General features: G+C 39.1%; 1 protein-coding gene across 2 annotated transcripts in view; it reads right to left on the bottom strand.

Moving 5' to 3' along the window:
- adam22 (ADAM metallopeptidase domain 22) overlaps nt 1-13,926 on the bottom strand; it is a 104,044-nt gene extending 90,118 nt beyond the window's left edge. For both annotated transcript variants that reach the window (XM_036558948.1, XM_036558949.1), the window contains exon 1: nt 13,883-13,926. The gene's annotated coding sequence lies outside the window, so the exon portion shown is untranslated. The remainder of the gene's footprint in view (nt 1-13,882) is intronic.
- Between the last annotated feature and the right edge of the window lie 1,901 nt (nt 13,927-15,827).

The following is a 15,827-nucleotide window of genomic DNA, read 5'->3' as shown; positions in this document are numbered from 1 at the left end:
CACTTTAATCCCACACACTGTAATGTACACAACCACTGTATATCCCATATTCATTCTGAATAAGAGCCTCTTCCACTTTCCATGGGCACTTTAACTTGCAATATACATATTTTCTAAATATGTTTACATGTACATTTATATTTATAATTGCTGCTCAGTTCTTTCAGCTGTACATAGTGTATATATGTACTTCTGTACTAATCTCCCATTGCACATGCTTTCTATTATTTGCAGATTTTTGTTTCTGCACTGTCTATTTTATGTTTTTTATGTATAGTAAAGCCTTTTCTATTCATTTGAATTTATATTAACATCTGTACCAAGAGAAATTCCTTGCTACTTGGTGAATAAAGCTTCTGATTCTTCTCAGTTGGTCAGACACTAGAGGGTGAATGAACGAATGGGTTTCTAGTGAGCTTTTGTACAAAATTGTAATATTTAAAAGCTCAATCCTTTTCATACAGACAAATGCACTGGATTTCTCAACCAAGAACAGCATAAAATATTTAAACGTTGCAGTAACATTTCTCATCCTCAGTGAGAGAACTGCAAACTGCTACATCGCTGCTGTCGGGAGAAAACCTCGTATCTCCATTATTATCGTTTTTCAGTTTTGGCATAATTTGAAAATATCTGTTCACCTTTACATTATATGTAAATTTAATCATGAATGGACAAAAGAAACGGCCCCAAAATGACTTGGGAAAAAGTCTGGTTCCATTGACTTACATTGAAGTAAAGTAGGTTTTTTCCTTTTCCTGTAAAGTTACCATTTTGGAGATACAAGGTTTCCTCCGACAACAGCGATATAAAACCAGTGAGCTGGTTGTCACCAAACAATTAGGACTCCGTTGCAGTAATTCTTCTACTTTCCAAAATAAAATGAAATTTCTGAGTGAAAGATTAGAAAAATATTTAATTACCTTTTTTCACCCCCATTCAATAAAGACACACACATGCACGTCCTCTAGTGATCGGTGGACAAAATGAAGCGGTCATTTAAAAAAAGTGGAGAGCACCAGGATTAATACTCGCCATAATACAATGACTAATTCGTTTTTTTGTGCTTTTCTGATATTAAAGTTCCCACCACAAGTCAAAACAGCTGTTTCGCTTTTCTCTTTGCACATGGGGGCCCCCTATTGGCTCGGGCCCCTGGGCCCGCACCCATAAAACCCTTTGGATGATCTGTGCCTGCTGAGAAGTTATATGAGCTGTGCTGCTGCTTTGGAATTCAAACCTGCAGCCACTCTGGCCCTTTTAATATTGGACATCCCTGCTCTAGTGATTTGGCTAAAATGGGGTGAATAGAAAGTAGCTCTCCTTAACACTTCAGTTACTTGTGAGCTAAATTAGCCTCATAGCTCCACTGCAAAACCTAAGAAAGAAACTTCAGACAGCAAACATGCCTTGGCTCGCTGACTACATTTGGGCAAAGGAGAAAATGGTGCAAATTTTCCAGACTATTGCTTTAACATATCACTTTCAGTGACATGTAATGACCGCTGTAACCGGTCGGTCGAAGTGAGCCATGATGCAGTTCAGCAGGCCGCTTCCTGCAGGGCTGTGGTGAGTGTGTACATTTATCACGTGTACACAGTTTTCTTCATTCTGTCGATGGACTCTAGAGGCCGACCCAGTATAAATGCTCGATATGCTGACCGTATGCACACATCAATGTATGAAAGTGCGTGTATGATTTCCAAAAATGCATCTCAGCATAAGTGCTTGGCTGCCATTACGACCGGGAGGGGGGTGGTCTCTCTCCTTCCTCCCTAAGGACGTCCTGCAGTGTTTTCCTGGCATATCCATTTCGTTTAATGCTCTCTCTCTCTTTCTCTCTCTCTCTCTCATATATTCTCTCTCTTATATTTTCCACTCTTTCAGTATTACTCTCTCCTACACAGTCTTGCGGTGCCAGATGTGATTTGTAATGTCTGAGGACAACTTGTTATACAAAATCCACCCCAAACAAGGCTACGCCCCCTCTAAAACCCACCTCCAAATTCCTGCATGTTTACCACTGTGTTACATCACCATTCATTTGAACAATGTTCAGTAATCATTTGGGGACTGCAGGGCTGTTAAGCAAGTCTTCAGTTGTGCAGCCCCAGCCTTTGTTGTCATATTTTGAGCTTAATAATGCGCCACATGTTTTCAAAGGGAAACAGCTCTGGACTGCAGGCAGGTCAGTCTAGCACCTGCACTCTCTGATTATGGTTTAGTGTTGTTATATTGAAATAAGTATGGACGTCCCTGAAAAAGACAGAATCTAGAAGGCAGCGTGTGTTGCTGCAATATATGTTCAGCATTAATGTGCTTCACAGATGTGCAAGTTTCCCACTAATGCACCCTAATACTATGACAGACACTGGCTTTTGAACTTTATGCTGGTAACAATCTGGATGGTGCTTTTCTTCTTTGGCCCAAAGAACATCTATTATTTCCATAAACAATCCAAAAGGTTGACCACAGTACACATTTCCACTGTGCATCAGTGAGTGCAATCCATTTCAGTTCGAGACCAGAGAAGTCGGCGGTGTTTCTGGACATTTTTGACATATGTGCTGTTTTTGACAGTCCGATAGTACAGTCTTATCTTGTATTTGTGGATGCAGTGATCGACGGTGTTTACTGACAATGGTTTGTCAAAGTACATTCGAGCACATGTGGTGCACAAAGAAGCATGCCAGCTTTTAATGCAGTGCCATCTGAGGGATTGAAAGCTTTGGGAATTCAGTTGCGGTTTTCAGTCTTGCCCCAGCTTTCCTGAACCTTTTGATGATACTATGCACTGTAGTGGGTGAAATACCTAGAATCCTTGCAATTGCTTGTTGAGGAACGTTATTTTTGAACTGTTGGATTTTTTGCTGAGGCATTTTTGGTGTGGTGAGCCTTGCCCCTTCCTTGCTTTCTGGATGCACCTTTTGTACTCAAGCATTTTGTTTGCACCCAAACTTTGTTTGTACCCAAACCTTTTTGGAAAGTATTGCAGGGGTTCATTTCAGAATGAACTTATATTTACAAGATACAATACAGTTAATAAAATAAAGCACTGCATATCTTGTATTTGTACTGCTTTCATTCAAATAAAGGATAAACTGCATTTTACCTGCTGTCCCAACTTTTCTGGAATTGGGTTTGTGAAAAAAAAAAAAATAATAATAAAAAGACTAACCAAACCAATCAAGTAAAACAAGTACAAACAGAAAAATTAAATTAACTTAAATCGTTAAATTGCTCTTAGAGCAAAAGTAAGGTGAGCTTTAGATTATTCTCTTAATTATTATTATTAAGTAGTTGGTACACAGTGAATAAAACTACATTTTCCAAGTTTAAAAAACAACTGCAGCATAATCCAATCACTGGAGCAAATTTGCTAAATACCATCATTAAAAGTCAATGTGTATGCGGTCTAAGGTGCAAAGCATTGAAGGAAATAAATAAAATCCTATGTCCATCATGCCTTACGTGTAGCAAGGGGCATTCAACTTTATTATAAAGCACCATGGTAAGTAGTAACCAGTGATAATTCTGAGCATGAATGGAAGTGTAGCGGCGGGAGCATGCATATGCAACGTATTCTTGTGGGATTTTTCAGTTATGCTAACTTACATTACATCCACGGGCTAACGACAGGCTTGCGATCCATCAGACGACGACAAACGCACCATTGCAAGAGTATTGCAAGAGATCAGCATTGCAATAACCATTAACAAACAATATACTGTATTGTGCAGCCCTTTTCTCTATTGTCTTTTCCCCCCTCAGGCCTTTCTGTCTGTTTTTTCCAAACCAAATGCAAGACTTTCAATCCTCAAGAGTCCTTATCTCCTTGAGTGCTGTCAGACTCTTTCACTCTTTCTCCCACACTCCTACTTTCTTCTTTCTCTCTCATTCTCTCGTTCCTGAAGAGAGAATATTTGGCTCAGAGCAGCCTTTCCCCGGACTAATGACCCAGCATGCATCAGTGTATCGCTCGGAAGCGCAGAGATACAGAACGGCCATTACAGACACACTCACACCAGCACATACAGCACCAGCACAGAAACCAGCATCACTTTTGTTTTAAGCAACTACCATGGATCATCTCTATGAAGTGCAAAAGTCCCCTTCATTTAGATTCCAATCAAAACAGCCAAGTTAATCATTTTTCAGGAGGCTTCTGAGGAGATTACATATAAGATAATCCACTTACATCAGCAAAAAGGAAAGTTAAAGAAGTGAAAAAACAGCTGTTTCCAAAACTGGAGTTACAGAGAACAATGGACTCCTAACAGAGATCTGGTAGACCACCAAAACGGTTACTGAGACAGAGGAGAAGATAAAGCTCCACTCTTGCTTTAGATCTGAAAAAATCCACAGGTGTTTCTGTCCATCCTTCCACAGCGAGGACAGACTCAGTGCTATGGGTCTGAAAGGATGTGTAGTTGTCAAGAAGCCATTACTGAGAAAAGGAAATAGACAATAAGAAAAAAAAAATCAAACAAAGAAACTGCTGGTGTTCTCAGAACAATGGACTGTCCACAATGGAGTCCAGACCCCAACATCATTGAATGTGTTTGGATTCATGTGGATCGTGAGAAGCAGAAAATGCAACCAAGTTCTAAGACTGAACTTTGGAGGTATGGAAACAAATCCCGGCAGATTTCCGTAAAAAAAACTAAGCCTCCCAAAAAGAAGGGTGGACACAGGAAATACTAAAAGATACTATATTTAGTTGTTGAGGCTTCTGTGAAATTTTGTGATACATGCTTTCTGCCATTGACACTGAAAAATGAATAATTTGTACTTAATGACTATTTTACCTGGAAATTAATTAAAAGAATGGTGGTCTGGACTTTTGCACATTACTGCAACCCTAAAAAAGATGTTTTAAAATGCAGTTCATTCAAATGTGTACAAAACTGATTACATTAACTCAATTTTGTCTTGTTTATTGTGTTGATATATATCATTATAACACTGAGCAGGACTCCTTTTTGCTCTCAGGACAGAATTTGTGGTACTCATTCAACAAGGTGCTGGAAAGATTCTGGTCCGTGTTGATGCGACTGCCTCAAGCCTTGGGTTCACTACACGACTTTTAAAGTCTGAACAGATTTTTGGGGCGACTGAAATATTGGGGATCACACACTAAACCATTAGGGATCAAACACTACTGAACTTTTTGGCAGCTGCTGAACCGAATGGAGCTCACCGAACTCTCATGAACTCACACAAAAACTCCCGCGTTCTCCCATTACTTGGAGACGCAAATAAACAAACATGGAATGGCTGCTGCTGCTGTTTTCTCAGCCGTTTCCACTGACACAGTAAAGAAGCAGCAGATAAACATGTTTAAGTGAGGCTTATTGATTTAAAATTGTGATTAGTCTGGTGTTTTTAGAGTTTTAAGTGTGCATAAACTCGACCGTCCTCCTGCCTTAAACTCAGCTCATTAAAAAGCTTCGCTCCACACGTGAGAGACTTTTCACCATTTTTCTTTGTTTACTTGCTGTATTTTTTTCTTTCGCGCTCTCAGTTTTGGCTGTTGCAGAAATCCGTCCAAACTGAGTTGTTGACCAGTTTACACTAGATTACTACTGAGGTTCAGAGTACGAATGTGCAGCAGACAAATCTGCAGTAGTTATGTGAAGTCGGGTCAGAGTCGGGTCACAAAAACTCCGACTGGTCTGAAACGCGAGCGGGAGGCCAAAAATCTGAGTCTGCGTCCCTCAAACACAACTCGACTCTCTCTCCAACTGTCGACTCCGACTGACCCAAACATCTGCAAACTAGAGCCAAACAGCTCAGACTTGGCCAGACAGAGAATCGGGGCTAAAATCAGGGTAAAAGTGGTGTGTAGTGTAACCCCGGCTTCACTTAAGTACCGCAGATTTGTCTGCTGCACATTCATTCTCTGAACCTCTCATTCCACCTCATCCTAAAGATTCTCTTCTGGATCCACATCTGAAAACATGTTCATGGAACCAGTTTAAGATGGCTTTGTGACAAGATGCATTGTCATACTGGAAGTAGCCATTAGAAGATGTGTCCATAAAGCGGTGCAAATGGCCAGCAACAACATAATAATTGGCTGTGTCATTCAAATGATGAATGATTGACATTAGGAGGCCCAGGGTGTGCCAAGAAAACATTCTCCACCATTAATCCACCACCAGCAGTTTGAACTGTTGACACATGACAGGTTGGGTCCATGGATTCATGCTGTTTGCGCTAAATTCTGACCCTGCCATCTGATTCATCAGACCAGGCTACATTTTTACCATTCTTAAATGATCCAGTTTTGGTGAGCCTGTGTCCACTGCAACTAAAGCGTTTTTGACCACCAGCATTGTAAAGAGTGAGTTACTGTAGCCTTCCTGTCAGCTTGAACAAGTCTAGCCATTCTCCACTGACCTCTCCTCTTCAACAAGGCAAACAAAACCTTTGTTTTTCTCCTTCTGTTTCTGGTAGCAGTAAGTCAAAACATTGACTTAGTACCTGGAAATAATGACTTATTCCCTTGAAATACTGACTTAGCAACTCAAAATAGTAAGTTAATTTCTTAAAATGTTGAGTTACTATCTCAAATGAATAATGTTTTCTTGAAATATTGACTTAAGTTCTCCAAATAGTGAGTTTTGGTATTTTGAGATACTAGATTGTCCTTATAAACAACTTATTAAGTAATTATTTTGACATAGTAAGTCAATAATCAGATTTCAAGATGCTAAATGATTATTTTGAGATACTAAGTCAATATTTTGAGAAAATAAATAATTATTTTGAAATACAATAGTCAACATTTTGACACATTGCTGCCAGAAACAGAGAAATAAAGAAATTATAGCCATTTTTTTCTCCTCTACCTGCAAGGAATGGGCTTCCATACTTACAGAACGATGTCTGTGAAAATCCCAGGAGATCAACAGTTTCTGAAATACTCAAAACTCCACCTGGCACCAATAACCACAACATATCAATTCAATAAGATTCCATTTATTTCCCCATTCTGATGTTTCATGTAAATACCAACTGAAGCACTTGACCAGGATATTTATTTATTGCACTGCTGCCACATGATTGGCTGATTGGATGATTGCATGAGTGAGCAGGCATTCAGGTGTTCCTGATAAAGTGGCTGGTGAGTGTACTTTATTAATGTGGAAATGATGTCCACATCTGAATCAAGTAAACTCAATAAATGACTCTGTAGAGTGTACAGAATCTGCAAATTAGCCTACATGAAGGCCGGAAGTGAGAACCCTGGATAGCATGTAAACAGTAGGAGACAGAGCGAGAGAGAGAGAGAGAGAGAGAGTGAGCACGAGAGAGAGAGAGAGAGAGAGGGAGGAGGGAGGAGGGAGAAGAGCTAAATATAACTGCACTTCTGCTCTAGAATTCAGTTACTTTTAGAGCATCTCTCTCTTCTCTCTCCCGCTGTCTCTCTCTCTCTTTCTCTCTTTTAAAGGAATACTCCAGTGCTTTTCAACCTAATCTCCATCTGTCATACGTATGTAGTAAACAGTCAATTAGCACAAGTAATAATTTCAGCATTTCCTAGAACATAGAACAGAATTGCTGACTCATACATTTACAATAGAAGTCAATGGGCAGGGCAAGGTTGCCCCAGCCATACGTAAGTTCAAATGTAGGCCGATTGCACCAGCTGTACACAAGTTCAAACTAAGGGTGTGTTTACACTATTTTTTTTTCTAGACCCAGGACTGCTTGCTCTGTGAGTTCGTTACATTTGGTCAAGTGTGAAAGATGTTTTCAAACCCAGAAGTGGTCAAGAGAACTGATTTCTGGACCTCCTGAAATCAGTGGTCTGGGGTTCGCTTCCAGCAAACTCCAGTGCCGTCCACTTTGCATGTGGAAGCTATTTGCGTGTGGGGTTGTGTGGTTTGCTCATTCGACTTATTGCCAGTTATAAAAAACGTCTTATTCACGAATGGCTCCTTGTTTGCAGGTGATTGTATCCAAGGAAATGAATAAAAAGCAGCAAACGGATGAAGAAAAGTGTTGTATGGAATTGTGCAATCAATCCATGGGTCGGTTGGAATTCTTGTGCATGAAAGCAAACCAGCCATAATGAGCCCCTCCCCTAAACGAGCCCAGAATCGGTTCTGGGTGTGGACTCAAGTATTCGGGACAAGGATGAAAACGCCCTAAGTTAAGGTTACAAACTGACCGCTGACCACGTACTGACAGGTAAAGTCTAATTAGCCAGTGTCCTACACGTTACAGCATTAGACACTAATGTTTAAAGCAAATTGCTGATAATATCGACGTTCTTGTAACTTTTTTGCAACTGATCGTAAAAAAGATTACTTTGTAAGCCTTTCAAGCTTTATGCAAATCAATAATTATAGATCACAGGTCAAAACACATTATTTGTTGTTATTAGTTCATCCCCTCAAACTCCCAGGCTTATTACATACTAAGGCTTATTATTCAGTAACTACAGGGACTTAAGTGCAAACTGGTTGAGCTATTCTTAGGTAATAGAATTCTGTAATGAAACTTTGGGCCCATTAGCAGGCCCTGACCATTTAAACATATTGTGTTTGTTTTTTATTGCAACCTAGATGAAGACTAGACCATATTTCACGATCGCTTTATACATAAATGCAGAAGCTTCCAAAAGGTTGAAATACAGGGTGATTCTAAAAGATTAATCTGATTTCAAAGCAGCATATTTTTTACAACTGTGAGGCGCCTAGGAACCAATCACATACCAACTGAAAGAGGGGGTCATAGAGTTTCTGACTGTCAGTATGGCAGTGAACCTCCAACAGCTCAGAGCATTCGTCACCGGTAGAAACAGTTATTTTTTTTAAGAGGGAAACAAGTTCTGTGGATGCAAGAACTTAGTGAATTTGCCCATTATGGCAATTTTTCTTTGGACATTTTTATGGTCAGAAATCACCCTGCCTCCCAAATGGGAGGGCCTAGACCCCCTACGCCCTTCTACAGCTACAACTGTGGTTTACACAATGCTGACTGATGACTATAAGCCTCATTCCATGTCAGTCATCTTGTCAGACATTAGCCTCGTAGCTCCAGTGCAAAACTAAAGAAGCAAACTTCAGACACCGAACATGACTTGTCTGTTTGACCAGATGTGTAGTCTGGGGAGAATTGAGTAAATTTGATTTGATCAGCTCTAGATGTGTAAATTCTGGCCCTCATGCTTAGAAACGATCACACACACACACATTCCTACACAGGAGACAATCAAGGTGTCAAACGTTGAGCGTGTAAGTAGGACACTGTGACCCAGTCCCCAGTGTTTGTGTGCGTGTGTGTGTGTTTGTGTGAATTGGACGTTAAAACAGGAACAGCCTGCCATAAAACTATCAATCAGCACCTTCTGTTCTGGGATAACTAAGCATCCTCTCTGTCCCAGGACAAACACACATGCTCCATCTGTTATTCATATACTTTACCTGTGACATAAGCCATCAAACTGGCTCCTCAGCCACTTATGAACAAAGTATACATTAGCTTAACCCTCTATTGCACAATGTTGCCTCAGGGCAACAAGTCCATTTTCCTCACTTTGCAATAACATTACCGTTTATTGTTAAACGGAAGAGTTTGAGTATGTCAACAAAAAGCATGTTCCTGGTCATACTATCTCTTAGTGGGCACTCTTTTTAAAAATTGAGTATCTGTCTTTTTTGTTATGAGAATCTGCAGAAGTATGTTTGTTGTCTAGAGGCAACAATGTGCGACAGTGGAATAGATTTGACCAGTCACAAGTCAGGTCTCACCGCTTCAGGGAACACGGCTCTATATCATTTCTTCCCATTGTCGCACAATGTTGCCTCAAGTCAACATGCTCCAAAATGACCCCTGCACACAATTTTATAAAAAAAAATGTTTTGATATTTTATAATCAGGTTCATTTTATGCAACAAAAGTGAATCGAATATTTTTTTTTGCTCTTATAACAATGCAGTAGAGGGTTAATGCTGACAACACGTATTGCCATGGTGGCGCTTCACCTCAAAAAAGGTATTGGTTTAATAAATAAATAAATAAACAAATAAATAAATAGATAAATAAATAAAAACACAGCTCCAGAGTGCTAGTGCAATGGCAGCTAACACACAATACATTTCTCTGACTGGTGAAAGATAACTGGGCTACTAACTGACTAACTAAAACTAACTTCCAGCACTACATTCAATAAAAAGAGCTCAACATCTTGTTGGTAAAGCCGCAAGTTGCTGCAGAAACACAGTGCTGCACAAAAGATTTAAACCCTAAAATATTCATAAATTTTATTTCATATAAAACAATAGCGTACAAGGCACATTAACATATTCTAAAATAGACAGTAAACATTAGTTTAAATGTTTTAATCAGTATTTGGGGTATTTTGAAAACAACAAGCAACCATTGTGAACACATCTAATTGGATTTATTTATTATTTGTTTGTTTGTTTACAGTTTCCTTTTAATTATTCGTATTACATAAACTTGTGAAGGTGTACATCATTCATTTTATACATTTATCAGCCACTGTTGGTTTTATCTCTTTGAAAATCTTGACTCCAAACGTCTGAAAAGCTAAGAAAGTAGAAGCCGTTGGGTCACGGTGCCGCTGGGCTAATCTCTGAAATACAGACGGATTATACATGAGCCCAGATTATCACCCGTCTGACCACATTAACACACATATTAATCTATTAATCTGGCAATTATCTCATAATCGAATTGGATATGGGCGGGGTGTGAAGATTAAGAGTCTGAGTGTGTCGGCACACGAGCGTAGGAATGTGCGGGAAGCGCCATGAACTGTGTTGAAAGCTCAGATACCAACAGAAAGCCAACAAACTGTCACACTTTAATCTCTGAGGGAATACAGTTCATGAGCAAAGTCATAATTGGGGTGGATGACCCGCCTTGTTGACCATTTCCCATGACCGGGGATAAACTGACACTGTGCTTAAGAGATTTTGTATTTTCAGATCAGCAGCATGTTTTGTGTTGAGTAGTGATTTAGACGGGGCTATTTGGGTTCATTTAGAAGGTTTAAAGATTATGCAAAGCAGAGCCCCGAGTCCTGTGCAAATACGGTCTCACCCCGAAGCTGAGACTGCCCTGCCTGCCCCTGACCTTACACAGCTATGGGAGTCTTTTTAAAGAGAAATTTCATTGCATAATTCAATCATTCAAAGTCGTTCCAAGTGGTTTGATGTGAAATGGTTTATTGTAGAGAAACAATTTCATACTGTCACATCGCCCTTCACTTGTGCTGACCATTGAAAGGACCACCAGATCCAGGTCACATTGCCTTAGAGAAAAACTTCTCAGATTTACTCCATTTGGGACATAAACTCCACACTGAACCGAATGGTCCATGTTGTGATTTCACTCTTAAAAGGGCATTCTAACCCAAAACTAGATATCGCTGTTTTCGGAAAAAAACCTGGTATCTCCAAAATGGTAACTTTACAGGAGAAGGACAAAACCTACTTGACTTTTAATGTAAGTCAATGGAACCAGACTTTTTCCCAAGTCATTTTGGGTCATTTCTTTACACCCAATGTAAACAGTAACAGGTATTTTCAATTATATCAAAAACTGGAAAATGTCAAAAATGGAGATATGAAGTTTTCTTCTGACAACAACGATATGTTTAGTATGTTACTTGAGATATTATGTAATATTCTGTTGCGCAACATTGCAACTCTCAGGCTCAGTGGTTCATGTTCTGGCTCATGGTTTTGGTCACCAATGTTCTCCCATTATACTACCCAGCGTGCATTATACACATATATCATACGACCAATTCTGACTCCTAGCCTAGACACTGATTTACAGACTAACAAATACAACCAAGCTAGAATTAGTGTACCTCTAACGGGTTGTTCTCTCTGTGTAAACATATTCTTTGGAATGACTAATCAGGCTTCTCTATCTGTCAGTCTGATGGACGAGTCTCGGTTTGGTGAATGCCAGGAGAACATTACCTGCCTGACTGCACTGTGCCAGCTGTAAAGTTTGGTGGAGGAGGGATGATGATATGGGGTTGTTTTCAGGGGTTGACCTAGAACCCTTCTAGTGTTCTAGTGAAGGGAAATCCTAATGCTTCAGCAGACTAAGATATTTTGGACAATTCTATGCTTCCAACTTTGTGGGCACAATTTAGGGAAGAACCTTTTCTGTTCCAGCATGACTGAGCCCCAGTGCACAAAGCAAGGTCCATAAAGTCATGGTTGGGTGAGTTTAGTGTGGAAGAACTTGACTGGCCCTCACAGAGCCCTGACCTCAACCCCATCAAACACCTTTGGGATGAACTAGCACGAAGATTGTGAGCCAGGATCTCTCGTCCAATGTCAGTGTCTGACCTCACAAATGCTCTTCTGGATGAACGGACAAAAATTCCCACAGACACTCCAAAATCTGGTAGAAAGCTTCCCAGAAGAGTGGAAGCTGTTAGAGCTGCAAAGGGAGACCAACTCCATATTAATGCCTATGGATTTAGAATGGGATTCATAAAAGGTCCTGTAGGTGTAAAGTGTACATGTCCCAATACTTTTGTCCATATAGTGTATCTTCATTCAGCACAAAATGAATCCTAAGGATAAATTTTTACCCTTTCAGCCAGAAAAGAAGCCAGACTGAGTTAAGTATCTTGATAGATTTCAGGACTGCAACTAAAAAAAACCAATTATAAAAATACAGAGATCTGAACGTTTTAATAATTTGAGCATAGCAAAGACCAACGCATGCTTATTTTGGAGAGGAGATGTTTTTCCTATTGTTAATGATATTTTAACACGATTGAGGTGCAAAGAAAGAAAGCATTTGCGTAGATAGAGGCCAAAGATCTGAACACCAAAGATCCCTAATGCTGTTTTTTTTAATTAAAAGAAAAAATCATATAACATAATAATAACATTCTGTCAACTGTTCAATCTCCAGCTCAGTGTGCATGCTCACTGTCTAACTGCGGGCGTGACACAATGGGTTACCGCGCCACACATCAACAATCTCACTGGTCGCAACTCAGTTAACTTGCTTGAAGTTCATCCAGAATGACAGAGCAGAGAGAGGACGAGTTCCAGCGGCCTGATGTGCCAGTTATATGCATATATTGTCGTCTCTCGCCTCATTATGGCGCAGTATGCTGCATTCTGTTTGATGTACAGTACTAAAAAACTCAAATGAAAAAAAAACAAATGATTTAGCATGACGTCATCGTTCATCTCACGGATATGCTGCTTAAAATTTTAGCACCCCATCTTACAACACCTTCCCTTCCTGAAGCAGTTGTAGTTTTTTAAAAGTTCCTCTCACCTTGGAGAAACATCTCCAGACAGGAGTTTTTCTAGTCTTTAAACTGGAAAATCCTACTCTAGATCCTACTGCTAGCACAACGGCAGCATTTGGAAACTAAAATTTTTTAAATGATTAATAAATTCGCAAAAGTGCAATTTATAACCTAAAAATAATGGAATTCATTGTCTTGAATGAACAATCGTTCTCTGTTGTTGAAGGCGTTGGATTTCGTGGCACATACAGTAGCCTACTGTAATCCTTCAGTAAGTTTATGTTGTTTTTATTGTCAGCTTTTTTCGGTTTTCTGCCCAGTGTGTCCTGAATTTGCGTTTCTGCCAAGAATTTTCATTTAGTGATATGTGCTTTGTTACAAGCACATTGTCTCGATATACTGGTATCCAAAGTATTTCAATTTCGATTTGTCCACATGCTCTTGTGTCTCTGCATGTACTGTGCTTGTATCTCAATGTTCCTTCAGTAGGAACAGTTCAAATCAACACTCAAAATAACATTACAATGTTCTCTGTTCATAATCTTGAGATGGAGGCCTCTTGACCTCTTTGACCTTTATTTAGACATTAGCAGTTTGGAAACTTACTTTGGAGATGTACGATTTCCCCTCCTCCGATATGTGCCTCTCCACGTACTTTGAAGACAGCAGATCACTGCAGGAAAAAAAAAAAAACATACAATTAGTCAAATTGCACATTTTTATGCAAGACTTCCTTCTTGCGTTCCCATCGACAGGCAGCAGAGAGCCCAAATTAGACAATTTTATATCGATCAAATTTCTTTCTCTCTAACCCACAGCATGTTATACATGCCCAAGCTTAAACTCAGCCAATTAGGAGCAAGCAAAGGCTTCGGCTGAGTCTTAAAACCATGTTTCACACGCCAAGAATAGCCTACAAGACTGGTTTTTAAACCTCAGGTGCTTTGCAGGAATGTTAAAAAAGGGCCGACGAAATATCTGAGATGAAATTATAGGGCAAGTTTATTTGTATAGCACCTTTCATACACAGTGGCAAATCAAAGCGCTTTATATAAAGAAAAATAAAAGCATTAGAAAATTTCTGATCTAGGCTTTTGCAAGGTCAGTTACAATTAAAAGAAAGTTGCCAAAACAACAAACGGAACAAAACTTCATATCTCCAAAATGTTAACTGTACAGGAGAAGGAGAAAACCTACTTGACTTTTAATGTAAGTCAATGGAACCAGACGTTTTTCCAAGTCATTTTGGGGCATTTCTGTTGGTCCATTCATCATGAAATTTGCACACAATGTAAAGAACAGGTATTTTCAAATTATGTCAAAAAATTAAAAATGATAAAAATGGAGATACGAGTTTTCTTCCAACAGCAGTGATATAGAATGCAGAAGCAAAATGCATGTAAATTTGTGGGCTGTTTTACATTTCTAAAAACATAAGAAACATGAGACACATTGGGGTCCAAAAGTACGAAAACACTGGTTACTAATGTTTCTAGGTTTTTTTTATTACAAATGAAATTATCAGCATAACAGTTTCCAAACTAGAATCTTTCAGTGTTTTCCAAATTTCAGTATTTCTCAGTATTTGGTAGAGTATGTTCCCCTGTGCACTCAAGCTGACATGGACTCCATAAGCTTTGGTATCTTTTGGTATGAAGGCCTCAAAATGCTCAATTTCACAAATTTCCTTCAGTATGAATGGTGACCGGGAAATAGTGCAGAATCTTCAACATTTCTTGATAGTTTTAATTGTCGTAACTTTTCAGTGCTTTACATTTTTCAAGAACTGGCTGTTTATTTTCAGGCTTAAAAGAAAGAATTTCAGATTTTCAGTGTGGTCTCAGACTTTAGACTCTCAGACTCCACTATAGATAAACATTTTCCAACACAGGTCTTGTGTGCACGTGTAAATTATGCTCGCACGATAACAAAGCAAGGTTTTGAGAACATGTTAGTCTGCTCTTTGAACAAAAGGAGCCAAGAGTTTTCAAACTTTTTATTAAGCAACATACTGTACTATGAAAAAGTCAACGACCACCCTTCTGTTTATTCAATTGTCAGTCAAAACAGCCATTAAGTACGCTGTAAAAATTTTTAAAAATGAGTAAAACCAAACAGTAAAAAGTCCGGAAGCAGGGTTGCAGAAAAAAACCCCTAATTAACTGTAAAAGTATGTTTTCTCAAAACAAAAGTTGGTAAAAAATCTGTAAAATTACAGTCATTTAATTTCTTAGAAATACTGCCTTTTACTGTAATTGCACATTGTGAAACTGACATTTTGAAAACCTTATTTTTCACTAACCCAAATACAGTATATGTGATGTATTATTTAACAGAAAATTACACAAAAGCCTCCAACACTAAGTTTAATATAAAATCTATCAGTATTTCTTTTGTCCAGTCTTTACTTTTTTGCGCCCTACAGCCACTTCAACTCTTCATCCTTCCCATCTTAAAATCAGTTACAGCTGTCCTCCCAACAAAAGCTGCTCCCAAAGTCAAGTCAAAGTTTATTTACAACAGCCGTTGTTGCAAAGCAGCTTTGCAGAAA

Source organism: Colossoma macropomum, unplaced genomic scaffold, assembly GCF_904425465.1.
Source record: "Colossoma macropomum unplaced genomic scaffold, Colossoma_macropomum, whole genome shotgun sequence".
In the NCBI taxonomy this organism is placed as follows: Eukaryota; Metazoa; Chordata; class Actinopteri; order Characiformes; family Serrasalmidae; genus Colossoma; species Colossoma macropomum.
The sequence above is the reverse complement of the archived record's forward strand: the minus strand, read 5'-3'. Positions and strand labels throughout refer to the sequence as shown.